Source organism: Hyla sarda, unplaced genomic scaffold, assembly GCF_029499605.1.
Source record: "Hyla sarda isolate aHylSar1 unplaced genomic scaffold, aHylSar1.hap1 scaffold_1556, whole genome shotgun sequence".
NCBI classification, from domain to species: domain Eukaryota; kingdom Metazoa; phylum Chordata; class Amphibia; order Anura; family Hylidae; genus Hyla; species Hyla sarda.
In genome coordinates this window covers 44,550-71,502 of record NW_026608192.1, presented here as the reverse complement: position 1 = coordinate 71,502, position 26,953 = coordinate 44,550, and the positions used below count along the sequence as shown (strand labels likewise).

General features: G+C 42.6%; 4 non-coding genes and 2 pseudogenes across 4 annotated transcripts; all 6 read left to right on the top strand.

The window, feature by feature from the left end:
• Window positions 1–426: 426 nt before the first annotated feature.
• LOC130310161 (U2 spliceosomal RNA) lies at window positions 427–622 on the top strand. Its single transcript, XR_008858714.1, has one exon. It is a non-coding gene; the product is annotated as a U2 spliceosomal RNA (small nuclear RNA).
• A 2,085-nt stretch (window positions 623–2,707) lies between these two features.
• On the top strand, window positions 2,708–2,898 carry LOC130310154 (U2 spliceosomal RNA). Its single transcript, XR_008858709.1, has one exon. It is a non-coding gene; the product is annotated as a U2 spliceosomal RNA (small nuclear RNA).
• Window positions 2,899–4,984: 2,086 nt separating this feature from the next.
• LOC130310153 (U2 spliceosomal RNA) lies at window positions 4,985–5,175 on the top strand. Its single transcript, XR_008858708.1, has one exon. It is a non-coding gene; the product is annotated as a U2 spliceosomal RNA (small nuclear RNA).
• Window positions 5,176–12,071: 6,896 nt separating this feature from the next.
• On the top strand, window positions 12,072–12,273 carry LOC130310165 (U2 spliceosomal RNA; annotated as a pseudogene).
• A 6,960-nt stretch (window positions 12,274–19,233) lies between these two features.
• Window positions 19,234–19,419, top strand: LOC130310162 (U2 spliceosomal RNA). Its single transcript, XR_008858715.1, has one exon. It is a non-coding gene; the product is annotated as a U2 spliceosomal RNA (small nuclear RNA).
• A 6,801-nt stretch (window positions 19,420–26,220) lies between these two features.
• On the top strand, window positions 26,221–26,396 carry LOC130310160 (U2 spliceosomal RNA; annotated as a pseudogene).
• Window positions 26,397–26,953: the final 557 nt, after the last annotated feature.

The window sequence follows — 26,953 nt, the reverse complement described above, 5'->3', positions numbered from 1 at the left end:
TATGTGTCTGTCCCCGGGAAAATTGCAATATAGATGAAACTGTTTTGCACCTTTTCTGGAATTGTTATTTTGCACAAAAGGTTTTTAGACTAATTGGTTCTTTATTGAAATTCCTAACAGGTCTAAAAGTTTTAAATCATGAAGTTGTTTTATATGGCAAAAGTGATGGAGTTACGAAAGAAAAAGAGAGAATTTTGTGGATTTTTATCAACTGTACAAAAAATGTATTATGGAAAGTTCGTAATATCCTTGTCTTCAAAAGAGATTTTATTTGTGAAAAAGAATGTTTGAAGATGATATACAGTGAAGTTTACTTGTACTATTTAATTGATAAAAAGAGATATGGGCAGAAAAAAGCATTAGCTATGTGGAATTTACATTTATGGAAAACAGTATTTGATGTATTGTAAACATTTTTTGTGATGTATTTAAGTTTTTGAGTTTTTTCAATAAAAATGTAAAAAAAAAATCTGTTCTTATCAGTTTAATATCTGATACGTCCCCTATCTGGGGACCATATATTAAATGGATTTTTGAGAACGGGGGCCGATTTCGAAGCTTGCTTCCGTCGCCCTATGCATTGACCCGATATGGCAGTATCTTCGGGTACAGTGCACCACCCCCTTACAGGGTTAAAAAGAAAGATTCCTACTTTCATTGCTACCTGCTTGCTGGCTAGCCAGCTAGCCAGCCCTGTGGGCCTTGCTGCTGCAGCCAAAAAACAAAAGGTGGTGCTGCTGCTGCTGCTTCTGCTGCTTCTGCTTGTGTCTGGCCGCTGTTGGAGCGTCCAGGCACAGGACTTCTGCTGCTGCTGACTAAATGGCCTCCTTAATTGGATCATTTGAGTAGCCAGCACACCTGTGCAGGTAGGGCATGACATGATAGGCAGCTGCCTTGATAGCGGGTGGGTGCTGAATGTTCCTAATTGACAAAATAAGATTAATGCTTATGAAGAAATATAAAATCTCATCCCTTCCCCAATATCGCGCCACACCCCTACCCCTTAATTCCCTGGTTGAACTTGATGGACATATGTCTTTTTTCGACCGTACTAACTATGTAACTATGTAACATAACATGGGGGGGGGGGGGGGGGGTCTCCTGGCTGTTCACACAGGTGTGTCATTGCTGTACATTGACCATGCATTGCTTCTGTGGTATTGCAAAGGCAAAGACAAATGCTTCCAGCCATCCATTGCACTAATGGATTGGTCATCAGCTGGCTGTCTATGTCCCGCATCAATATAGACCAAAGTACAGAGGGTTAGGCTATGCTATTGTGCACCTACCTGATGCATCAGAAGGTGCGAGGCCCTTGCTAAATTCTGTGCACAGACTTTGAGATCTATACTTTAGACTGTATCTAAACCTGCTCCAACATGGACTGACATTCTGGCCTACTTTCAGCCGATGCGACTTGTCTGTCGCTGAACAGTCGCTTTTTATGTATTCAGCACCTATGTATAATGTTGTAAAAATGCTCTAGAAGCTAAAGTCGCAGAAATGTCACACATATTTGGCCTGCAACTTTCTGTGCGACAAATTCAGACAGGAAAAATCAGTATAAATCCTTAGAAAATTATCCCCCAGTGTCTCCATCTGCTGGCGGTATTGAATAAGCATTGCTGCACTGATGGGGTATGCATTAGACGAAAAAAAAGAAGAAAAAGAAGAATAATACGCCCAGAAAAGAGGCGAAAAGGAGAAAAACGTAAAAAAACGTGAAAAAAAAGTAAGAGGAAGAGAAGGGAAAAAAAGGTGGAAATGGGTTTAAAAGTGATTTCGGCGGAGAAATATATATATATATATATATATATATATATATATATATATACGCGCACACACACACATATATATAAACGTATTCTCCGTTGAGATATTGCAGCCGCTGCTGTGTCCAGGCCCAGGAGCCTTAGCACTGTGCTGTGATGTCACTCAATACCACTGACATCACTAGGTGTAAACAACATCTCTCCTTTGCTGTGTATGTGACTATGGAGCTGTTTGGTGATGTCGTCTATTATGGCCTTCATAGAAGCAACAGGAGATTGTTGCATCCATCTAGAACCCTCAGAACTACAGTGCTATGATGTCACTCACTTCCACAGGCCTTGCAGAGTGTAAACAACAACAACCCAGCTTTGTTGTGTATGTAACCATAGGGATTTGTGATGTCACCTAGAACCTTCACAGCAGCGACAGCTTTATGAGGAGCATCAGCACTGCTCTGCCTGAGCAGAACCATCACCGCCATAGGTTGTCAAATAACCCGGATTTAACCCACACAGGTAAGTCCAATGGGGTGCAGGCATGTCCTCTATGCTTACAGCTTCCCGTGGGTGTTGGTTTGATACCGTTTGGGGACAGCCAAGGAGGCATCTGCAGGCAACAAAGGTAGGTGTGTGCTTGTGTGTGTGTTTCCTATGCAGATCCTAAGCCCAGTGTCACATGCAAGTAGGAGGAGTAAGAAGGGTTCCTGGCAAATCCGGGTTATGGATTGCATTTAAAAAGGCCCCGTGGGAGTGCAATGGGCCCCTGTCTTGCTGCTTAGCAATAATGGTATGGGTTTAGGTTCTGCTGTGTGTACTGGTGGTTGACTGCCCCCCAGCCCAGAGTGTGCATGGAAAATTGTCTGGCAGCCTCCCTGACAGCAAGCAGTGATAGTGCCCATGAAGGGGACCTTGTTGGGCCCGCCCCTTTCACGGTTATCGCTTCTCGGCCTTTTGGCTAAGATCAAGTGTAGTATCTGTTCTTATCAGTTTAATATCTGATACGTCCCCTATCTGGGGACCATATATTAAATGGATTTTTGAGAACGGGGGCCGATTTCGAAGCTTGCTTCCGTCGCCCTATGCATTGACCCGATATGGCAGTATCTTCGGGTACAGTGCACCACCCCCTTACAGGGTTAAAAAGAAAGATTCCTACTTTCATTGCTACCTGCTTGCTGGCTAGCCAGCTAGCCAGCCCTGTGGGCCTTGCTGCTGCAGCCAAAAAACAAAAGGTGGTGCTGCTGCTGCTGCTTCTGCTGCTTCTGCTTGTGTCTGGCCGCTGTTGGAGCGTCCAGGCACAGGACTTCTGCTGCTGCTGACTAAATGGCCTCCTTAATTGGATCATTTGAGTAGCCAGCACACCTGTGCAGGTAGGGCATGACATGATAGGCAGCTGCCTTGATAGCGGGTGGGTGCTGAATGTTCCTAATTGATAAAATAAGATTAATGCTTATGAAGAAATATAAAATCTCATCCCTTCCCCAATATCGCGCCACACCCCTACCCCTTAATTCCCTGGTTGAACTTGATGGACATATGTCTTTTTTCGACCGTACTAACTATGTAACTATGTAACATAACATGGGGGGGGGGGGGGGGGGGTCTCCTGGCTGTTCACACAGGTGTGTCATTGCTGTACATTGACCATGCATTGCTTCTGTGGTATTGCAAAGGCAAAGACAAATGCTTCCAGCCATCCATTGCACTAATGGATTGGTCATCAGCTGGCTGTCTATGTCCCGCATCAATATAGACCAAAGTACAGAGGGTTAGGCTATGCTATTGTGCACCTACCTGATGCATCAGAAGGTGCGAGGCCCTTGCTAAATTCTGTGCACAGACTTTGAGATCTATACTTTAGACTGTATCTAAACCTGCTCCAACATGGACTGACATTCTGGCCTACTTTCAGCCGATGCGACTTGTCTGTCGCTGAACAGTCGCTTTTTATGTATTCAGCACCTATGTATAATGTTGTAAAAATGCTCTAGAAGCTAAAGTCGCAGAAATGTCACACATATTTGGCCTGCAACTTTCTGTGCGACAAATTCAGACAGGAAAAATCAGTATAAATCCTTAGAAAATTATCCCCCAGTGTCTCCATCTGCTGGCGGTATTGAATAAGCATTGCTGCACTGATGGGGTATGCATTAGACGAAAAAAAAGAAGAAAAAGAAGAATAATACGCCCAGAAAAGAGGCGAAAAGGAGAAAAACGTAAAAAAACGTGAAAAAAAAGTAAGAGGAAGAGAAGGGAAAAAAAGGTGGAAATGGGTTTAAAAGTGATTTCGGCGGAGAAATATATATATATATATATATATATATATATATATATATATATGCGCACACACACACATATATATAAACGTATTCTCCGTTGAGATATTGCAGCCGCTGCTGTGTCCAGGCCCAGGAGCCTTAGCACTGTGCTGTGATGTCACTCAATACCACTGACATCACTAGGTGTAAACAACATCTCTCCTTTGCTGTGTATGTGACTATGGAGCTGTTTGGTGATGTCGTCTATTATGGCCTTCATAGAAGCAACAGGAGATTGTTGCATCCATCTAGAACCCTCAGAACTACAGTGCTATGATGTCACTCACTTCCACAGGCCTTGCAGAGTGTAAACAACAACAACCCAGCTTTGTTGTGTATGTAACCATAGGGATTTGTGATGTCACCTAGAACCTTCACAGCAGCGACAGCTTTATGAGGAGCATCAGCACTGCTCTGCCTGAGCAGAACCATCACCGCCATAGGTTGTCAAATAACCCGGATTTAACCCACACAGGTAAGTCCAATGGGGTGCAGGCATGTCCTCTATGCTTACAGCTTCCCGTGGGTGTTGGTTTGATACCGTTTGGGGACAGCCAAGGAGGCATCTGCAGGCAACAAAGGTAGGTGTGTGCTTGTGTGTGTGTTTCCTATGCAGATCCTAAGCCCAGTGTCACATGCAAGTAGGAGGAGTAAGAAGGGTTCCTGGCAAATCCGGGTTATGGATTGCATTTAAAAAGGCCCCGTGGGAGTGCAATGGGCCCCTGTCTTGCTGCTTAGCAATAATGGTATGGGTTTAGGTTCTGCTGTGTGTACTGGTGGTTGACTGCCCCCCAGCCCAGAGTGTGCATGGAAAATTGTCTGGCAGCCTCCCTGACAGCAAGCAGTGATAGTGCCCATGAAGGGGACCTTGTTGGGCCCGCCCCTTTCACGGTTATCGCTTCTCGGCCTTTTGGCTAAGATCAAGTGTAGTATCTGTTCTTATCAGTTTAATATCTGATACGTCCCCTATCTGGGGACCATATATTAAATGGATTTTTGAGAACGGGGGCCGATTTCGAAGCTTGCTTCCGTCGCCCTATGCATTGACCCGATATGGCAGTATCTTCGGGTACAGTGCACCACCCCCTTACAGGGTTAAAAAGAAAGATTCCTACTTTCATTGCTACCTGCTTGCTGGCTAGCCAGCTAGCCAGCCCTGTGGGCCTTGCTGCTGCAGCCAAAAAACAAAAGGTGGTGCTGCTGCTGCTGCTTCTGCTGCTTCTGCTTGTGTCTGGCCGCTGTTGGAGCGTCCAGGCACAGGACTTCTGCTGCTGCTGACTAAATGGCCTCCTTAATTGGATCATTTGAGTAGCCAGCACACCTGTGCAGGTAGGGCATGACATGATAGGCAGCTGCCTTGATAGCGGGTGGGTGCTGAATGTTCCTAATTGACAAAATAAGATTAATGCTTATGAAGAAATATAAAATCTCATCCCTTCCCCAATATCGCGCCACACCCCTACCCCTTAATTCCCTGGTTGAACTTGATGGACATATGTCTTTTTTCGACCGTACTAACTATGTAACTATGTAACATAACATGGGGGGGGGGGGGGTCTCCTGGCTGTTCACACAGGTGTGTCATTGCTGTACATTGACCATGCATTGCTTCTGTGGTATTGCAAAGGCAAAGACAAATGCTTCCAGCCATCCATTGCACTAATGGATTGGTCATCAGCTGGCTGTCTATGTCCCGCATCAATATAGACCAAAGTACAGAGGGTTAGGCTATGCTATTGTGCACCTACCTGATGCATCAGAAGGTGCGAGGCCCTTGCTAAATTCTGTGCACAGACTTTGAGATCTATACTTTAGACTGTATCTAAACCTGCTCCAACATGGACTGACATTCTGGCCTACTTTCAGCCGATGCGACTTGTCTGTCGCTGAACAGTCGCTTTTTATGTATTCAGCACCTATGTATAATGTTGTAAAAATGCTCTAGAAGCTAAAGTCGCAGAAATGTCACACATATTTGGCCTGCAACTTTCTGTGCGACAAATTCAGACAGGAAAAATCAGTATAAATCCTTAGAAAATTATCCCCCAGTGTCTCCATCTGCTGGCGGTATTGAATAAGCATTGCTGCACTGATGGGGTATGCATTAGACGAAAAAAAAGAAGAAAAAGAAGAATAATACGCCCAGAAAAGAGGCGAAAAGGAGAAAAACGTAAAAAAACGTGAAAAAAAAGTAAGAGGAAGAGAAGGGAAAAAAAGGTGGAAATGGGTTTAAAAGTGATTTCGGCGGAGAAATATATATATATATATATATATATATATATATATATATATATACGCGCACACACACACATATATATAAACGTATTCTCCGTTGAGATATTGCAGCCGCTGCTGTGTCCAGGCCCAGGAGCCTTAGCACTGTGCTGTGATGTCACTCAATACCACTGACATCACTAGGTGTAAACAACATCTCTCCTTTGCTGTGTATGTGACTATGGAGCTGTTTGGTGATGACGTCTATTATGGCCTTCATAGAAGCAACAGGAGATTGTTGCATCCATCTAGAACCCTCAGAACTACAGTGCTATGATGTCACTCACTTCCACAGGCCTTGCAGAGTGTAAACAACAACAACCCAGCTTTGTTGTGTATGTAACCATAGGGATTTGTGATGTCACCTAGAACCTTCACAGCAGCGACAGCTTTATGAGGAGCATCAGCACTGCTCTGCCTGAGCAGAACCATCACCGCCATAGGTTGTCAAATAACCCGGATTTAACCCACACAGGTAAGTCCAATGGGGTGCAGGCATGTCCTCTATGCTTACAGCTTCCCGTGGGTGTTGGTTTGATACCGTTTGGGGACAGCCAAGGAGGCATCTGCAGGCAACAAAGGTAGGTGTGTGCTTGTGTGTGTGTTTCCTATGCAGATCCTAAGCCCAGTGTCACATGCAAGTAGGAGGAGTAAGAAGGGTTCCTGGCAAATCCGGGTTATGGATTGCATTTAAAAAGGCCCCGTGGGAGTGCAATGGGCCCCTGTCTTGCTGCTTAGCAATAATGGTATGGGTTTAGGTTCTGCTGTGTGTACTGGTGGTTGACTGCCCCCCAGCCCAGAGTGTGCATGGAAAATTGTCTGGCAGCCTCCCTGACAGCAAGCAGTGATAGTGCCCATGAAGGGGACCTTGTTGGGCCCGCCCCTTTCACGGTTATCGCTTCTCGGCCTTTTGGCTCCGATCAAGTGTAAACTTGGTCTGGGTCAGGGGTGCGGGTGTTCTGCTGAGCAGGAATCCGGAGTGGTGATCTTACTGTGGAATCGACAGACAAGAGAAGAACAATGGCTGGAAAGGAATACCTCCCTGCGATTGAGAAGACTGTACGTTTTGTGGTGGAAACTTCTGACCGGGGTAAGAATCGGATTGAGTACATTGGACATGAACTTGTGGAGAAATTGGGTGGTTTTGGCATGGATAGTTTGTTCTGTGTGCAAGAAAATAGGAAGCAAGGAATATATGATGTGTCCTTCATCTATGAAGCTGATTGCCAGAACTTCTATGAATGTTTGAAAAGAAATGCCAATAACCCTGTCTTGGAAAATGTAAAGTTTTTTCCTCTGTTTGAGATGGGAGTGAAGACTCTGTTTGTACATATGTACAATCCGTTCTTAGACCCGGATATGATTAAGAACTTTCTAAGTATCTACTGTGAAAGTGTCCAAGGGGGAGTGAAGCAAACTAGTAGTTTGGGTGTGTTTAATGGCACATGGAAGTTCTTTGTAAAACTGAAGCTGGATCCTGGGAGCATTGGTGGAGTGAAACACCCACCGGCCAATTTTTCAATCGCTGGAAACCGGGGTTATGTCTATTATTATGGCCAGCCATTGTTTTGCCGTGATTGTTTGCTGTTTGGACATGTTAAAGAGGCTTGTCCAGGTAATAAGAAGTGCCGAAATTGTAAAATGCCAGGGCATGAAGCGGGAGCTTGTCCACAGCCCAGAACTTGTGATCTTTGTGGCCTTGTTGGACATGTGTATAGAAATTGTCCGGAGGTGGCTAAGAGGGAGAAGGAGAAAGAGGCCAGAAAAGATTTGGCAATTAAAAAAAGGGAAAAGGCAAAGGCAGACATGGCAGAAAAGAGTGTGATTGCTATTATTGAGAAAGCAACGGTGGTGGAAGAGAAGGTGCAGGAGGAGATTGAAGAGGAGATGGAGGAGGAGGTGAGAATTGAAGAGGTGCCTAGTCCTCAGGTGTCTGGCACTCAAAAAGTTGAATGGTCGAATTCAGAAGAGGAAAGTGCTAAAGAGAGAGAGGAAGATCTTTTTCGTCCCCCACGGAAGGCGGCGAGAGGTGCCAGTGGTGAAAAGATGGAGCAGACGGTGGTGGAGACGAGTAATCGTTTTGCCGCAATATCTGAGGGTGAAATGGATAAATGCATTGGAGAAGAAACTTCTCCCTCGACACTGAGCCGTAAAGTTCATTAACTCTCTTCTAGGTTTTTTCTTCCTATGGGTTGTTATTTGATTAGATATGTCTTTTTCGGTTAGTTTGTCAAATGTTAGAGTCTTTAAAAATAAGAATAGAAGAGCGGCCATTCTGGAGGAATTGGCAGGAACTAATAATGACATAATTTGTCTACAGGAATGTGGATTGGATTTTCCTCCAAAAAAGGAGGAGTGGAGATATGGACCAGCAGTGTGGTCCTGCTCTAATGTAAATAGAAATGATGGAGTTGGGGTTTTGTTTAGGAATAATAAGTTTAAAGTTTGTAGTCAAATGGTGTTAAGGGAAGGAAGGTGTGTGTTGGTGGAGGTTGGGTTACATGGGTTTAAGTTTAAGTTAATTAATGTTTATGCACCTGTGAATAAGGAGGAGAGGGTGGGTTTGTTTGAAATAATTAAGGGGTTTTTGTCTGGGAAGGAACCAGTGTTGTTAGTAGGTGATTTCAACTGTGAGATTGGGAGGGATGCGGATGTTTCTGGAAATATGCTTAAGAGTATGGTGAGTGATTTCAAGTTAAGAGATGTGGTTGAAGTGTGTGGTGTGAATCCTGTGTTAGCAACATATCATGCTGAGAGTGGAAGGAGTGAGTCAAGATTAGATATGTGTTTTGTGTCCAAAATGATAGGATGTATGTGGTATAAGCAAGAGAGAGTGATTTATTCTGATCATGAGCGTGTGAGTTGTGGTTTGGTGTTGGATGAGATTTGCATAAGTGGGAGGGGTTACTGGAAGCTTAATGTGAAACTGTTGGATGAAAAGGAGGTATATGATAGGTATATTAAGAAGTATAAGTTATGGTGTGAGAAGAAAAAAGAATTTTTGGATTTATTGTGTTGGTGGGAGTGGGTTAAAGAAAGAACTAAGGTTTTTTTCAAGAGGGAAGGTTATAAAAGGAAAGCTAGGGAAAGAAAGAAGTATGAATGGCTGAATAAAAGGTTGGGGTTTCTCATTAAGTTGAAAAAGAAGGGATGGAGAGTGGATGGTAAGATTGATGCTGTGAAAAGAGATATAAAGGATTGGTTGAATGAAAGAGGAAAAGAGTTAATGTACCGAGCAAAAGTGGACAAATTGGAGAAGGATGAAAAGTGTTCAAGATATTTTTTTAAGAAAGTGATTGGGAGAAAGGATGATTTAGTGAGTGTGTATGATAAGGATGGTGGTTTGGTGAGAGGCAAAGCTGTACTGAATGTGGTGAAAGAGTTTTATGAGGACTTATATGCAGTCAAACAGTGTGATAGGGGTTTGGCTGAGGAAGTGCTGGAAGTGATTGATAAGAAGGTAGATTGTAATGAGTATGAGAGTTTAATGAGAGAGATTGGAATGGAAGAAATTAAAAGGACGGTTGATAGTATGGCTAAAAATAAGACTCCTGGAGAGGATGGGTTGCCGGCTGAGTTTTATGTGAAATTGTGGGATGTACTGAAGGATGATATGGAGAGTATCTTTAAGTATATGTGGGCTAATGGAAGATTGGTGGAAAGTATGAAGAGTGGGATAGTGGTTTTGATTTATAAGAAAGGGGATGTGAATGATGTAAGGAATTGGAGGCCGATATCTTTGTTGAATGTGGATTATAAAATATTTGCAAAGCTGATTACAAATAGAATGAGGGACGTGATAGAGCAAGTGATTGGGGAGGAGCAAGTGTGTGGTGTGCCAGGAAGAAGAATTAGTGAGAATTTGTGTTTGTTGAGAGATATATTGTGGGATGGTATGTGTAGAAAGCAGGTGGTTCGTGTGTTGTCAATTGATTTTGAAAAAGCTTTTGACCGTTTGTCGCATGGGTTTTTGTTTAAGGTGCTAGTTAAAATGGGGTTTCCAGGTGATTTTGTGAATATTGTGAGAATGTTGTATAAGGAAGTGTATAGTAAGATTCTGATTAATGGATGGATGACTGAGGAGATTAAAGTATGTTCAGGGGTGAGACAGGGATGTCCCTTGTCACCTATTGCTTTTATTTGTGCTATGGAACCATTTTTAGAATTATTGCGTAAGGATAAATGTGTGAGAGGTGTGAGAGTTCCGGGGGGTCGTGGTAAAGAGGTTAAAGTGTTGGCTTATATGGATGATGTATGTGTGGTAAGTGAATCTGTTGCGGCTGTAAGAAGATCCAAGTTATTGGTAAGTCTGTTTTGTGGTGCGTCTGGTTTTAAGGTCAATTGGGGAAAGAGTGAATATAAATGTTTTGGTGGTGTGACTCAGAGTGAGGATGTTGGTATGGAAGGGGTGGAAGGGCCTATTCAGGTGTTGGGGGTGAAGATGGATGAACGGTTGGATGGTAGAAATAGTTGGGAGGATGTGGGGAAGAGAGTGCAAAAGAAATTGAATTTTTGGAGGTTGAGAGAGTTGTCAATGGTTGGTAAGGTTATGATAGTGAAGAGTATGATTTTGCCAATACTGTTATATGTTGCTGTTGTGTTTCCGCCAAGTTATATGGTTTTGCGAAAGGTGAAAAGAATGTTATTTGTGTTTTTGTGGGGTACAAAGATGGAAAGAGTTAAGAGAGAGATTGTAATGAAAGATGGTAAAAATGGAGGAATGGACTTTCCGAATGTTGATGTGTATCTGGGTGTGAATATTGTTTTTGCTTTGAAAAGAATGATGGGAGGTGAAAAGAGTTGTGCATGTATGGTGAGATATTTGGGTGGCAGTGTGTTATGTAAATTGGGTTGGTTGGAAAGAGATTTGAGAGTGCCTTATGCTTTTGTGTGTCCTAGTTGGTATGTATATGTGGTGACATTTTTGGAGAATTATAGGTTGATTGGTGTGGGTCCAGAAGTGTTTGTGAGTAAAAAGAGTATGATTGGGTACATTAAAAAAGAGGAAGTTGAATGTTCAATTAATATGGTGAGAGCTGTAGATGTGGGGAGAGTGTGGAAGAGTATAATGACTGTTGGAGTAACAAATAGACAACGTGAGATAGTATGGCAGAGTTTGCATGGTGCGTTACCGGTAAGAGAATTTCAAAGAAATAGAGGGATTGGAAGGTATGAGAGGTGTCCAAGAGATGGGTGTGATGGGATTGAGAGTGTGATGCATGTATTTTGGAATTGTGAAATGGCGCAAGGTGTGTGGAAAGGGATGAGTTTGCTGTTTAAAGAATTGACTGGTATTAGGTATATGTCGTATGATGTGGCTATGTTTGGACTTAGTATGGTAGGGAGAGATAAGGAAAGGGTTTTTTTTGTGTTGCTTGCCATTATTAAAGAAGTACTTTGGGATGTTAGGAATTTATGTGTATTCAAAAGAAAAAACGTGTCGGTGGAGGGTTGTATTAAGATGATTCTAGATAGGTTATATGTTGTTTATTTGTGTGATAGGAAGAATTTGGGGGATAAGGATGCTGAGGGGATATGGAAGTTTTTGAAATGGAGATATCTTGTAAGTTTGTAATTGGTGATGGTATTTATGTTTGTTTGAAATTGAAAATAAAAAGAAAGACCTAATGATGAGTTGGACTTTACTTCAGAAAGTCTAAGTGACGAAGTATGGAGTTGGATTTTGATGTTTTAATGTCCAAACCTGAAGGTTTAAAAAAAAAAAAAAAAAAAAAAAAAAAAAAAAAAAAAAAAAATCTGTTCTTATCAGTTTAATATCTGATACGTCCCCTATCTGGGGACCATATATTAAATGGATTTTTGAGAACGGGGGCCGATTTCGAAGCTTGCTTCCGTCGCCCTATGCATTGACCCGATATGGCAGTATCTTCGGGTACAGTGCACCACCCCCTTACAGGGTTAAAAAGAAAGATTCCTACTTTCATTGCTACCTGCTTGCTGGCTAGCCAGCTAGCCAGCCCTGTGGGCCTTGCTGCTGCAGCCAAAAAACAAAAGGTGGTGCTGCTGCTGCTGCTTCTGCTGCTTCTGCTTGTGTCTGGCCGCTGTTGGAGCGTCCAGGCACAGGACTTCTGCTGCTGCTGACTAAATGGCCTCCTTAATTGGATCATTTGAGTAGCCAGCACACCTGTGCAGGTAGGGCATGACATGATAGGCAGCTGCCTTGATAGCGGGTGGGTGCTGAATGTTCCTAATTGACAAAATAAGATTAATGCTTATGAAGAAATATAAAATCTCATCCCTTCCCCAATATCGCGCCACACCCCTACCCCTTAATTCCCTGGTTGAACTTGATGGACATATGTCTTTTTTCGACCGTACTAACTATGTAACTATGTAACATAACATGGGGGGGGGGGGGGGGGGTCTCCTGGCTGTTCACACAGGTGTGTCATTGCTGTACATTGACCATGCATTGCTTCTGTGGTATTGCAAAGGCAAAGACAAATGCTTCCAGCCATCCATTGCACTAATGGATTGGTCATCAGCTGGCTGTCTATGTCCCGCATCAATATAGACCAAAGTACAGAGGGTTAGGCTATGCTATTGTGCACCTACCTGATGCATCAGAAGGTGCGAGGCCCTTGCTAAATTCTGTGCACAGACTTTGAGATCTATACTTTAGACTGTATCTAAACCTGCTCCAACATGGACTGACATTCTGGCCTACTTTCAGCCGATGCGACTTGTCTGTCGCTGAACAGTCGCTTTTTATGTATTCAGCACCTATGTATAATGTTGTAAAAATGCTCTAGAAGCTAAAGTCGCAGAAATGTCACACATATTTGGCCTGCAACTTTCTGTGCGACAAATTCAGACAGGAAAAATCAGTATAAATCCTTAGAAAATTATCCCCCAGTGTCTCCATCTGCTGGCGGTATTGAATAAGCATTGCTGCACTGATGGGGTATGCATTAGACGAAAAAAAAGAAGAAAAAGAAGAATAATACGCCCAGAAAAGAGGCGAAAAGGAGAAAAACGTAAAAAAACGTGAAAAAAAAGTAAGAGGAAGAGAAGGGAAAAAAAGGTGGAAATGGGTTTAAAAGTGATTTCGGCGGAGAAATATATATATATATATATATATATATATATATATATATATATATACGCGCACACACACACATATATATAAACGTATTCTCCGTTGAGATATTGCAGCCGCTGCTGTGTCCAGGCCCAGGAGCCTTAGCACTGTGCTGTGATGTCACTCAATACCACTGACATCACTAGGTGTAAACAACATCTCTCCTTTGCTGTGTATGTGACTATGGAGCTGTTTGGTGATGTCGTCTATTATGGCCTTCATAGAAGCAACAGGAGATTGTTGCATCCATCTAGAACCCTCAGAACTACAGTGCTATGATGTCACTCACTTCCACAGGCCTTGCAGAGTGTAAACAACAACAACCCAGCTTTGTTGTGTATGTAACCATAGGGATTTGTGATGTCACCTAGAACCTTCACAGCAGCGACAGCTTTATGAGGAGCATCAGCACTGCTCTGCCTGAGCAGAACCATCACCGCCATAGGTTGTCAAATAACCCGGATTTAACCCACACAGGTAAGTCCAATGGGGTGCAGGCATGTCCTCTATGCTTACAGCTTCCCGTGGGTGTTGGTTTGATACCGTTTGGGGACAGCCAAGGAGGCATCTGCAGGCAACAAAGGTAGGTGTGTGCTTGTGTGTGTGTTTCCTATGCAGATCCTAAGCCCAGTGTCACATGCAAGTAGGAGGAGTAAGAAGGGTTCCTGGCAAATCCGGGTTATGGATTGCATTTAAAAAGGCCCCGTGGGAGTGCAATGGGCCCCTGTCTTGCTGCTTAGCAATAATGGTATGGGTTTAGGTTCTGCTGTGTGTACTGGTGGTTGACTGCCCCCCAGCCCAGAGTGTGCATGGAAAATTGTCTGGCAGCCTCCCTGACAGCAAGCAGTGATAGTGCCCATGAAGGGGACCTTGTTGGGCCCGCCCCTTTCACGGTTATCACTTCTCGGCCTTTTGGCTAAGATCGGGGTTTATTGCCTCGGTCGGCGCTGAGGGTGCGAGTGAACTGCGCCGCGACTAGCTGCGTAGGTGATCAAGACTGTGGTACTCATTACCGACAGATTTGGAAAGATGGCTGGATCCAACATGTCTGCAGTGGAGAAGACCGTACGCATCAAGGTGCTAACCACGGATCGTCTAAGAAACAGCATTGAATACATCGGCCATACCATTGTGGAGCGACTGGCAGGATTTTCCTTGAGCGACCTCTTTTGTGTCCAGGAGAACAAGCGCCAAGGTATTTATGACGTGTCCTTCTTATATGATGCTGACTGCCAGAACTTTTATGAGTGCTTAAAACGGAACAGTGGAAGTGAGGTTTTGCGGGATGTGTCCTTTTATCCCCTTTTTGAAATGGGGACAAAGACTTTGTTTATCCACATGTACAATCCGTTTGTTGATGTCTCTATGATTAAGAACTTCTTGAGCATCTATTGTGAGTCTATTGCTGGTGGTACTAAGCAGACAAGCAGCATTGGTGTATTTAATGGCACGTATAAGTTCTTTGTGAAGTTGCGGCTTGATGGAGATTGCATTGGAGGCGTTAAGCACCCTCCGGCGAACTTTACCATTGCTGGTTTCAGAGGTTATCTCTATTACTACGGACAGCCATCTTTCTGTAGAAATTGTCTATTGTTTGGACATGTGAAGGAGGCCTGCCCTGGCAGTAAGAAATGCAGGAACTGTAAGCAACCGGGGCATGAGGCGGGTGCATGTCCACACCCGAGGACCTGTGACCTATGTGGGGAAGCTGGCCATGTGTACAAGAACTGTCCAGTGTTGAAGAGGAGGGAGGAGGAGAGGAGAATGGAAGAGGAAATGGTGGAGAGGAGGAGGGCAGCTGCAGCTGCGGCTGCAGTGGTTCCTGCAAGAGAGAGCGTTATTATTGGAGAGGTACAGAGTCCTGTGGTGGTAGAGGAGCAAGTGAAGGTGGTGGAGGAGCAAGTGGTGGAGGAGGAGCAAATGGCGGTGCAAGTGGAGGAAGGGGAGATTGAGGATGCTCCCAGTCCCCCGGCTGAGGAGTCGCCGCAAATTGAAGAGTGGTCTTCTTCTGAGGGTGAAGACCGTGAGGAGAGACATAGAGAGAGAGAGGATGACTTTGATCTTTTTCGTCCCCCCAAGAAGACGGCCAGGAAGCTTTCTGGTGGACAGATGGAGTCGACGCTGGTGGCTACGGACAATCGGTATCAACCGCTATCTGAGAGCGACATGGATGCGTGCTCTGCGGGAGAAGCTTCTCCCACACCGCTGAGGAAAGCTACCTAAATAACTTTCTTCTTTTCTGTCAAATTCTTCCTTAGGGTTGTTAAGATGGTGGTATGTCTTTTTTAGTCGGTTCTATAAACGTTAGAGTCTTTAGAAGTAAAGTCAGAAGGACAGTAATTTTGGAGGACTTGGCAGGGAAAAAAGCGGACATTATTTGTTTGCAGGAATGTGGGCTAAATGATATTCCGGGGAAGGGAGAATGGGCTTATGGTCCTGCTGTTTGGTCGGTGTCTGGGCATAATAGGAATGATGGCGTAGGGGTGCTTTTTAAGAGCTTTAAGTTTGAAGTTTGTAGTTATGTGGTAATAGAGGAGGGGAGGTGTATCATGGTGGAGGTTAAGGTGCAGGGGGTTAAATTTAGGTTGATAAATGTGTATGCGCCGGTAAGGAGGGAGGAGCGGGTGGGGTTGTTGGAGGTAATTAAGAGGTTTCTGCCGGGTAAAATACCTTTGGTGTGGGTGGGGGATTTCAATTGTGAAATTGAGGGGAATGTGGATGTATCTGGGAATATTCTTAAAAGTATGGTGTGTGACTTTAAGTTAAAGGATGTGGCTGAAGCGTGTGGAGTGTGTCCTTTGTTAGATACATATTATTCTGATAGTGGAAGTCATAGTTCCAGACTTGATATGTGTTTTGTGTCTAAGGGTGTGTTATGTAAGAATTATATGCAAGAAAAAGTAGGATATTCAGATCATGAGTATGTGTGTTGTGAGTTAGTATTGGATGCAGATTGTGTGAGTGGGAGGGGTGTATGGAAATTAAATGTTAAATTGTTGGAAGTGGAAGGAGTGTATGATAGATATGTTAATAAGTATAGGGGTTGGTGTAAGAAAAAGAATGATTTTCCTGATATATTGTGTTGGTGGGAATGGGTTAAGGGTCAAACAAAAGTTTTCTTTAAAAGAGAGGGATATAAGCGGAATGCTGGGAGGAAGAAGAAGTATGAATGGTTGAATAAAAGATTGGTGTTTCTCAATAAGTTAAAGAAGTATGGCTGGAGTGTGGGTGAGCAGATTGAGGTTGTGAAGAGTGATCTAAAAAATTGGTTGAATGAGAAAGGTAAAGAGTTGATGTATCAAGCAAAACTTGATAAGTTAGAGAAAGATGAGAAATGTTCGAGATATTTCTTTAAAAAAGTTATTGGGAAGAGAGAGGATATGGTAAGAGTGTATGATGATGATGGCTGTCTGGTTAAAGGTAAAGCTGTGTTGGGAGTGGTTAAAAATTTTTATGAAGAGTTGTATGCGGTAAAAGATTGTGAAGAGGACTTGCAGGATGAAGTGTTGAGAGTGCTTGATAAGAGGGTGGATGGTAGTGAATATGGGACTCTGATGAGAGAGATTGGAGAGGAGGAAGTGAAGAGGACTGTGGATAGTATGTCAAGAAATAAAACGCCTGGAGAGGATGGGTTGCCTGTTGAATTTTATGCTTGGATTTGGGATGTTGTGAAGGATGATTTGGTGGAAGTGTATAGGTATATGTGGAGGAATGAGAGAATGGTGGAAAGTATGAAGAGTGGAGTGGTTGTGTTGATTTATAAGAAAGGTGATGTGAATGATGTGAGGAATTGGAGGCCGATAACTTTGTTGAATGTAGATTATAAGGTGTTTGCTAAAATAATTACAAATAGGATGAGAGATGTGGTTGAGCAGGTGATTGGAGAAGAACAAGTGTGTGGAGTGTCGGGGAGAAGAATAAATGAAAATTTGTGTTTGTTGAGAGATTTGTTATGGGATAGTATGAGTAGGAAACAGGAGGTTAGAGTGATGTCGATAGATTTTGAAAAGGCGTTTGATCGTCTGTCACATAGGTTTTTGTTTAGAGTATTAGTGAGAATGGGATTCCCGGGTGATTTTGTAAATGTTGTAAGGATGCTGTATGATGGAGTATATAGTAAGGTTTTGATAAATGGTTGGATGTCTGAGAAGGTGAAAGTATGTTCTGGTGTAAGGCAGGGTTGTCCGTTGTCCCCTATGGCTTTTATATGTGCTATGGAGCCATTATTAGAGATGTTGCGGCGGGATAAGTGTGTTAGAGGGTTAAAAATTCCAGGGAGTGGTGGGAGAGAAGTCAAAGTTTTGGCCTACATGGATGATGTGTGTATTTTGGGAGAGTCTGTGGCTGTTATGAGAAGGGCAAAGTTACTAGTTGGATTGTTTTGTGGAGCGTCTGGGTTTAAGGTGAATTGGGACAAAAGTGAGTATAAATGTTTTGGTAGTATGCAAGGAAGTGAGGATGTGGGTATGAAGAATATTGAAGGTGGTATTCAGGTTTTAGGTGTTAAAATGGATGAAAGATTGGATGGGAGAGAAAGTTGGGATGATGTAGAGAAGAGAGTGTCCAAAAAATTGAGTCTTTGGAGGTTGAGAGATTTGTCTATGGTTGGGAAAGTGCTGGTTGTGAAAAGTGTAATATTGCCTATTTTATTGTATGTGGCAATAGTGTTTCCGCCAAGTTATATGGTTTTAAGGAAGTTAAAAAGAATTTTGTTTGTGTTTTTTTGGGGTACAAAAGTGGAAAGAGTGAGGAGAGAAGTTGTGATGAAGGATGGTAGTAAGGGTGGAATGGGATTTCCAAATCTAGATGTGTATTTGGGGGTGAATGTGGTGTTTGCGGTTAGAAGGATGATGAGAGGAGAAAAGAATTTTGCATGTATGTTGAGATATTTAGGTGGGCGTGTGTTATGCAAATTATGTTGGCTGGAGAGAGATTTGAGAGTGCCTTATGCGTTTGTGTGCCCGAGTTGGTATTTGTATGTGGAAAAGTTTTTGGAGAGTTATAGGTTGATTGGTGTGAGAAAGGAGTTGTTTGAAAGTAAGAAGAATGTGTTTGGGTATGTCGCCGCAAGTGAGGTGGAGTGTCCGATTAATATGGTAAGAAGCCAGGATGTGTCTAAGGTGTGGAAGAGTTTAATGACAGATGGAATATCAAATAGACAGAGAGAGATAGGATGGCAGTGTTTGCATGGAGCCCTACCAGTAAGAGAGTTCCAAAGGAATAGAGGTATTGGAAGGAGTGAAATATGTCCGAGGGAAGATTGTAGTGGGGTTGAAAGTGTGATGCATGTGATTTGGAATTGTGACATGGCTCAGAATGTATGGAGAGGGATAGGTCCATTGTGTAAGGAGTTGACTGGGATAAATAGGTTGTCATATGAGGTTGTGATGTTTGGTCTTAGTATGATTGGAAGAAAGAATGAAAGGGTGTTGTTTGTGTTGTTGGCGATTGTGAAGGAAGTCTTGTGGGATGTTAGAAATTTATATGTGTTTAAGAGAAAAGATGTGACTGTGGAAGGAAGTTTAAGAATGATTCTGGATAGGTTGTACACCGTTTATTTACGTGATAAAAAGAAATTAGGTGAAATAGATGCAGAGGGGATGTGGAAATTTTTGAAGTGGAGACATGTTGTAAGGGTGTAATGGTGATGGCATTTGAATTTGTTTTGAATTTGCTTTGAACAAATAAAGAATGACCTAATGATGAGTTAGACTTTACAATGAGTCAAAAATGACGCGTTATCTAAGTGGTGTTTAGTCTAAACCTGAAGGTTTATAAAAAAAAAATAAAAATAAAAAAATCTGTTCTTATCAGTTTAATATCTGATACGTCCCCTATCTGGGGACCATATATTAAATGGATTTTTGAGAACGGGGGCCGATTTCGAAGCTTGCTTCCGTCGCCCTATGCATTGACCCGATATGGCAGTATCTTCGGGTACAGTGCACCACCCCCTTACAGGGTTAAAAAGAAAGATTCCTACTTTCATTGCTACCTGCTTGCTGGCTAGCCAGCTAGCCAGCCCTGTGGGCCTTGCTGCTGCAGCCAAAAAACAAAAGGTGGTGCTGCTGCTGCTGCTTCTGCTGCTTCTGCTTGTGTCTGGCCGCTGTTGGAGCGTCCAGGCACAGGACTTCTGCTGCTGCTGACTAAATGGCCTCCTTAATTGGATCATTTGAGTAGCCAGCACACCTGTGCAGGTAGGGCATGACATGATAGGCAGCTGCCTTGATAGCGGGTGGGTGCTGAATGTTCCTAATTGACAAAATAAGATTAATGCTTATGAAGAAATATAAAATCTCATCCCTTCCCCAATATCGCGCCACACCCCTACCCCTTAATTCCCTGGTTGAACTTGATGGACATATGTCTTTTTTCGACCGTACTAACTATGTAACTATGTAACATAACATGGGGGGGGGGGGGGGGGTCTCCTGGCTGTTCACACAGGTGTGTCATTGCTGTACATTGACCATGCATTGCTTCTGTGGTATTGCAAAGGCAAAGACAAATGCTTCCAGCCATCCATTGCACTAATGGATTGGTCATCAGCTGGCTGTCTATGTCCCGCATCAATATAGACCAAAGTACAGAGGGTTAGGCTATGCTATTGTGCACCTACCTGATGCATCAGAAGGTGCGAGGCCCTTGCTAAATTCTGTGCACAGACTTTGAGATCTATACTTTAGACTGTATCTAAACCTGCTCCAACATGGACTGACATTCTGGCCTACTTTCAGCCGATGCGACTTGTCTGTCGCTGAACAGTCGCTTTTTATGTATTCAGCACCTATGTATAATGTTGTAAAAATGCTCTAGAAGCTAAAGTCGCAGAAATGTCACACATATTTGGCCTGCAACTTTCTGTGCGACAAATTCAGACAGGAAAAATCAGTATAAATCCTTAGAAAATTATCCCCCAGTGTCTCCATCTGCTGGCGGTATTGAATAAGCATTGCTGCACTGATGGGGTATGCATTAGACGAAAAAAAAGAAGAAAAAGAAGAATAATACGCCCAGAAAAGAGGCGAAAAGGAGAAAAACGTAAAAAAACGTGAAAAAAAAGTAAGAGGAAGAGAAGGGAAAAAAAGGTGGAAATGGGTTTAAAAGTGATTTCGGCGGAGAAATATATATATATATATATATATATATATATATATATATATATACGCGCACACACACACATATATATAAACGTATTCTCCGTTGAGATATTGCAGCCGCTGCTGTGTCCAGGCCCAGGAGCCTTAGCACTGTGCTGTGATGTCACTCAATACCACTGACATCACTAGGTGTAAACAACATCTCTCCTTTGCTGTGTATGTGACTATGGAGCTGTTTGGTGATGTCGTCTATTATGGCCTTCATAGAAGCAACAGGAGATTGTTGCATCCATCTAGAACCCTCAGAACTACAGTGCTATGATGTCACTCACTTCCACAGGCCTTGCAGAGTGTAAACAACAACAACCCAGCTTTGTTGTGTATGTAACCATAGGGATTTGTGATGTCACCTAGAACCTTCACAGCAGCGACAGCTTTATGAGGAGCATCAGCACTGCTCTGCCTGAGCAGAACCATCACCGCCATAGGTTGTCAAATAACCCGGATTTAACCCACACAGGTAAGTCCAATGGGGTGCAGGCATGTCCTCTATGCTTACAGCTTCCCGTGGGTGTTGGTTTGATACCGTTTGGGGACAGCCAAGGAGGCATCTGCAGGCAACAAAGGTAGGTGTGTGCTTGTGTGTGTGTTTCCTATGCAGATCCTAAGCCCAGTGTCACATGCAAGTAGGAGGAGTAAGAAGGGTTCCTGGCAAATCCGGGTTATGGATTGCATTTAAAAAGGCCCCGTGGGAGTGCAATGGGCCCCTGTCTTGCTGCTTAGCAATAATGGTATGGGTTTAGGTTCTGCTGTGTGTACTGGTGGTTGACTGCCCCCCAGCCCAGAGTGTGCATGGAAAATTGTCTGGCAGCCTCCCTGACAGCAAGCAGTGATAGTGCCCATGAAGGGGACCTTGTTGGGCCCGCCCCTTTCACGGTTATCGCTTCTCGGCCTTTTGGCTAGATCAAGTGTCTGGTCAGGAGGATCCTGGGAGTTTGTCCTACCTTTTTCAAGGGGGGCTGCTACGAGGAACCGAAAAGGCGATCGACAAGATGGGTGTTCGCATCCGTTACCTTACATCCGGTGAAACGCGGATTCGTTTTTCCTTTCGCTTTGATGTTGATGAAGACAAGCAAGAACTCGTCCAACTTTCTTATTTTGTGAAAGAAACTCTCTACAAGCTTCTTGGGGTGAAGAAAGAGAACATCGTCTGTCTCAGAGATCCTCGGAAGGGCAGCTTCATCCTAACTCTGGACTCTGCTTATGCATGCCAGAATCTTTTTGAGAAGCTGAAAAGCAATCAAGACCTTGCTGAGCTTGATGGGATCACGGTCACAGTGTTGTATACTGGAGGCGATATTCCTCTAGTTGTGTGTATGCACAATCCCTTTGTGACTGTGTCCCATATTGAACTCTTTTTGGGGAAATACTGCAGTTCTGTTAAGTATTCCCATAAGGTGATGAATTCAGAAGACCTATGGACGGGGAAACATAAGTTTTTTGTGAAAATGAAGGAGGATGCTACTGGCATTGGAGGGTTGTGTCATCCACCCTCCAACTTTTCTATCGGTCGGGATAAGGGCTATTTGTTTTATCCCGAGATGCCTACTTTTTGTAGGAAATGTAAGAAATTCGGACATACTATGGAAGTTTGCACGGACACTACAGTTCGCTGTGGTCGGTGCAATCAAGAAGGCCATGTTTCTAAGGACTGTGCTAAAATCGTCTGCAACATTTGTGGTGAAGAAGGCCATGCCTTTAAAGATTGCAGTCTCCGTTCCAGTGTAGCTAGATCGTGGGCTGACCGTGTAGCGGGGAGAGTGGGTGTAGTGCAAGCTGAAGTACCACCTGCGAAAGCACCCCAGCGGTCTGAGGCGCCTTCAGAAAAGCCGGCTGTAACTTCTGATGTCGTGGCAGAGCTTATGGACCATTCTGCTGCTGTGCCTGAGACAGAGGGGAGACCTTCTGTGGAGGGTTCTGGCGGTGAAGGGTCACTAGTGAGCAGTGAAGCCATGGAGGTTGGTGTGAAGGAGATCAAGCGGAAGAAGGAACTCGGAGATGAGCCACAACTTGGCATCAAACGGCCTGTCAAAAAAAGCTCAGACGAATGTGAGGACAGTCAACATGCATGGAGGCCTTCTATAAGATCAGCGTCCGATCCAAAAAATATCAAAGAGTTCGAAAGCCCGGAGTCACCTGTGGGTTTCATATCGGACTCAAACTCCAGTAGCGAATAGCTTCCTTAAAGTGCTCCTCTCTTAATGTGAGAGGTCTAAAGAGCCCTACGAGAAGGGCTGCTTTGTTTCGTTTTTTAGAGACCTTGGACTCTTCTCTGTTCTTTTTACAAGAATGTGGAATTGAACATAGTCCAAATTATGAGGACCTTTGTCGTGGCTGGACTTTGGGACCATCGGTCTGGTCGGGTGACAATCTGAACAGATCTTCAGGTGTTGGGATCTTGTTTAGAGGTTCAGATGTACAAGTTTTGTCCTTCTTAGAAATTATACCTGGTAGAGCGCTATTAGTTAATATTAAGTACAATGGCTCGGAGATTAAGCTTTTTAACATCTATGCTTCTCCTGAAAAAAATGAGAGAGCCGACTTGATTAATGATATTCAGGCTTTTATCCCAGGTTCAACACCTATTTTAATGGCTGGAGATTTTAATTGTTGTATGAGTGGTGATCATCGTGAGAGTGGAAGTGTGCATGTCAGAGTGGATAAAACAGAGAAACAGATTAAGAGTATGACTGAGGATTTTAACTTTACCGATGTCTGGAGGAGAAAATACCCAGACGACCCTGGTTACACATGGGAAAATAATGTCTGCAAATCCAGGATTGATTTTGTTTTTTTATCGGAAAGTTTTAATCTAGTTGATGTTTCTCTTTTATCGAATATTTTCTCTGATCATAAGTTATTATATGCACATGTCACTTTACCTGGCCTAGAGAAAGGCAGAGGCGTTTGGAAGCTCAACACTACTTTATTAGAGGACATGAAAACAAAAAATGATTTTATTGCTACTTATAACAAATGGAGATTGCGTCAATCCCAATATAAAAATATTTTGGATTGGTGGGAGGATGTTAAAAAGTGGACTAAACAGTTTTTTATCCGTGTGGGCATCCAAAAGGCTAAGGAGAAAAAGTTATGGTTTAAAACGTTAAACACTAAAATCCAAACATATTATAAACTAAAGCAAGCCGGGCTTGAGATGGATGATGTTATTGCTCAGACAAAGAATGAAATAAAAAATGCCATTAGTCAAAAAGGAAAAGAAATGATTTTTAATAGCAAGGTGCAATGTCTGGAGAATGATGAAAAGTGTTCGAGATTCTTTTTTAAGAAGGTGGTGGGAAAGAAAGAAATGATATCTGTAATAGAAGGGAAGATAACTAATGAAGAGATGTTGCGAGAAGCACAAGTATTTTATCAGGAGCTTTTTAATAAAAAAGATATTGATATTTCCTTTACTAATGATGTTTTAGATACCTTGGATTCAAAACTTGACAAAACTGACCAAGAGGGCCTTTGTGATGAAATCTTTTTACCTGAACTTTTAAGCACTTTTAAGAGTTTTTTAAATGGTAAAACACCTGGTTCGGATGGGTTGCCAGTTGAATTTTATCTGTGTTTTTGGTCCATTTTAAAAGATGATCTTTTAGGTATTTTTAACTGTGCTTTTAAATCTGAGATTTTACCTGCGTCCTGGAGAGATGGTGTTGTTACTCTGATTTTTAAAAAAGGAGACATCTCTAAATTAGAAAATTGGAGGCCTATTACCCTGCTAAATACAGACTATAAGGTTTTAGCAAAAATTTTAGCAAATAGGCTCAAGCAGGTAATTGCTAAGGTTATACACAGTGACCAAGTATGCGGAGTACCTGGAAGGAAAATAAGTGATCATCTAAACCTTGTAAAAGATGTTTTATGGTATCAGAAACAATGTGATCAGAAATTGGCAATTTTATCCTTGGATTTTCAAAAGGCTTATGACCGTGTTTCTCATGATTTTTTATGGTTGGTTTTAAAGAAAATGAATTTTCCTGATTTTATTGTTGGAAAAATTGCACTTTTATATAAAAACTGTTTTAGTCGTATTTTAATTAACGGTTTTTTATCCCAAGAGGTATGTTTACAGTCTGGGGTGAAACAGGGGTGCCCCCTATCACCCATTCTTTTCATATGTGCAATAGAACCTCTGTTGAATGTTTTGAGAAAAGATAAGCTCATTAGAGGAGTGCCAATCCCTGGAAGTGGAGGACAGAGCGTAAAGACGATAGCATACATGGATGATGTTAATATTCTATGTTCAGATGAACCATCCCTGAAACGTGCTATCAGACAGACAGAATTTTTTTGTGAGGGCTCTGGCTTCAAATTAAATAAAAATAAATCTGATTGCTTTGCAATAGGGAATTGGGGCAATACGGAGGTGAATGTGCAATATGATAAAATCAAAATCTTGGGTGTCATCTTTGACAATGAAAATAATGGAGAGGAAAGCTGGTCCATCGTCAAAGAGAAAGTGCAAAAGAAAATAAGTTTTTGGAAAATGAGGAAATTAACAATAGAAGGAAAAGTACTGATAATGAAAGCTTTGTTGCTACCTATCATGCTATATTTAAGCTTGGTTTTCCCACCGAGTGAACGCACCTTAAAGTTTTTAAACAAGATTTGCTTTCATTTTTTATGGGGGTCTAAAATGGATAAACTCAGAAGAGATGTAATGATGAAGACAAAGAAATTGGGGGGTAAGGATGTGCCTGATTTAAAAAGGTTTTTATATATTCACTTTTTTTCTATGTGTTTTAATGGCTTGCAAAGAAACTGTTATTGGTCTTATTTTTTAAAATATGCTGCAGGTCACATTTTTAGAAAAAGAAAGTGGATAACCTTACCTTTAACGTCCCCAATCTTATTTATTCCCCCAGCGCACTATGTGGTTTTAGAAAAGATTATTCGTATTTATGGCATTGCTAATTTTAGTCAAGAAATTTGTAGTAATGCACGAAAATTAGTTCCTGAAATCAGGAAGATAGAACAGATTTGCTTAATATCTAATTATTCCACTGAGAAATCTCTAAGAGTTTGGAGGATGGTGAATATGGGATTCTTATCTAATGACTTAAAAGATCTGGCCTGGCAGATAGCACATCAATGTTTGCCTACCAGAGAATTCCAACACAGAAGAGGATTGTGTCGTAGTGCAAAGTGCCCGAGAATGGGGTGTCCTAGTGAGGAAACAGTTTTACACATTTTTTGGAACTGTTTTTACGCCCAAGAGATATGGCATTTGATAGGACCCTTACTAAAATTCATTTCTGATCTTAATTTTTTAAATCATGAAGTTATTTTATATGGATTTTATAATGTTTTATCTGTGGAGAAGTCTCGGGTTTTGTGGATTAGTATAAATTGTATTAAAATTGCACTATGGAAGACGAGGAATATTCTTCTTTTTAAAAGAGACACTATTACCTCTAAAGATTGTGTTCGCCTAGCTCTTAGTGAGATGTATGTTTTCTATTTATTGGATAAAAAAAGATTAGGTCACAAAGTGGCTAAAAGTCTTTGGAATCTACATCTGTGGAATATGCTTTTAGCAGACTAAGTGTAATCTGGACTGCGTAAGGTCTTTTAGTCTAAGAATATTATATCTAAAAGTAAAAAATCTGTTCTTATCAGTTTAATATCTGATACGTCCCCTATCTGGGGACCATATATTAAATGGATTTTTGAGAACGGGGGCCGATTTCGAAGCTTGCTTCCGTCGCCCTATGCATTGACCCGATATGGCAGTATCTTCGGGTACAGTGCACCACCCCCTTACAGGGTTAAAAAGAAAGATTCCTACTTTCATTGCTACCTGCTTGCTGGCTAGCCAGCTAGCCAGCCCTGTGGGCCTTGCTGCTGCAGCCAAAAAACAAAAGGTGGTGCTGCTGCTGCTGCTTCTGCTGCTTCTGCTTGTGTCTGGCCGCTGTTGGAGCGTCCAGGCACAGGACTTCTGCTGCTGCTGACTAAATGGCCTCCTTAATTGGATCATTTGAGTAGCCAGCACACCTGTGCAGGTAGGGCATGACATGATAGGCAGCTGCCTTGATAGCGGGTGGGTGCTGAATGTTCCTAATTGACAAAATAAGATTAATGCTTATGAAGAAATATAAAATCTCATCCCTTCCCCAATATCGCGCCACACCCCTACCCCTTAATTCCCTGGTTGAACTTGATGGACATATGTCTTTTTTCGACCGTACTAACTATGTAACTATGTAACATAACATGGGGGGGGGGGGGGGGGGGGTCTCCTGGCTGTTCACACAGGTGTGTCATTGCTGTACATTGACCATGCATTGCTTCTGTGGTATTGCAAAGGCAAAGACA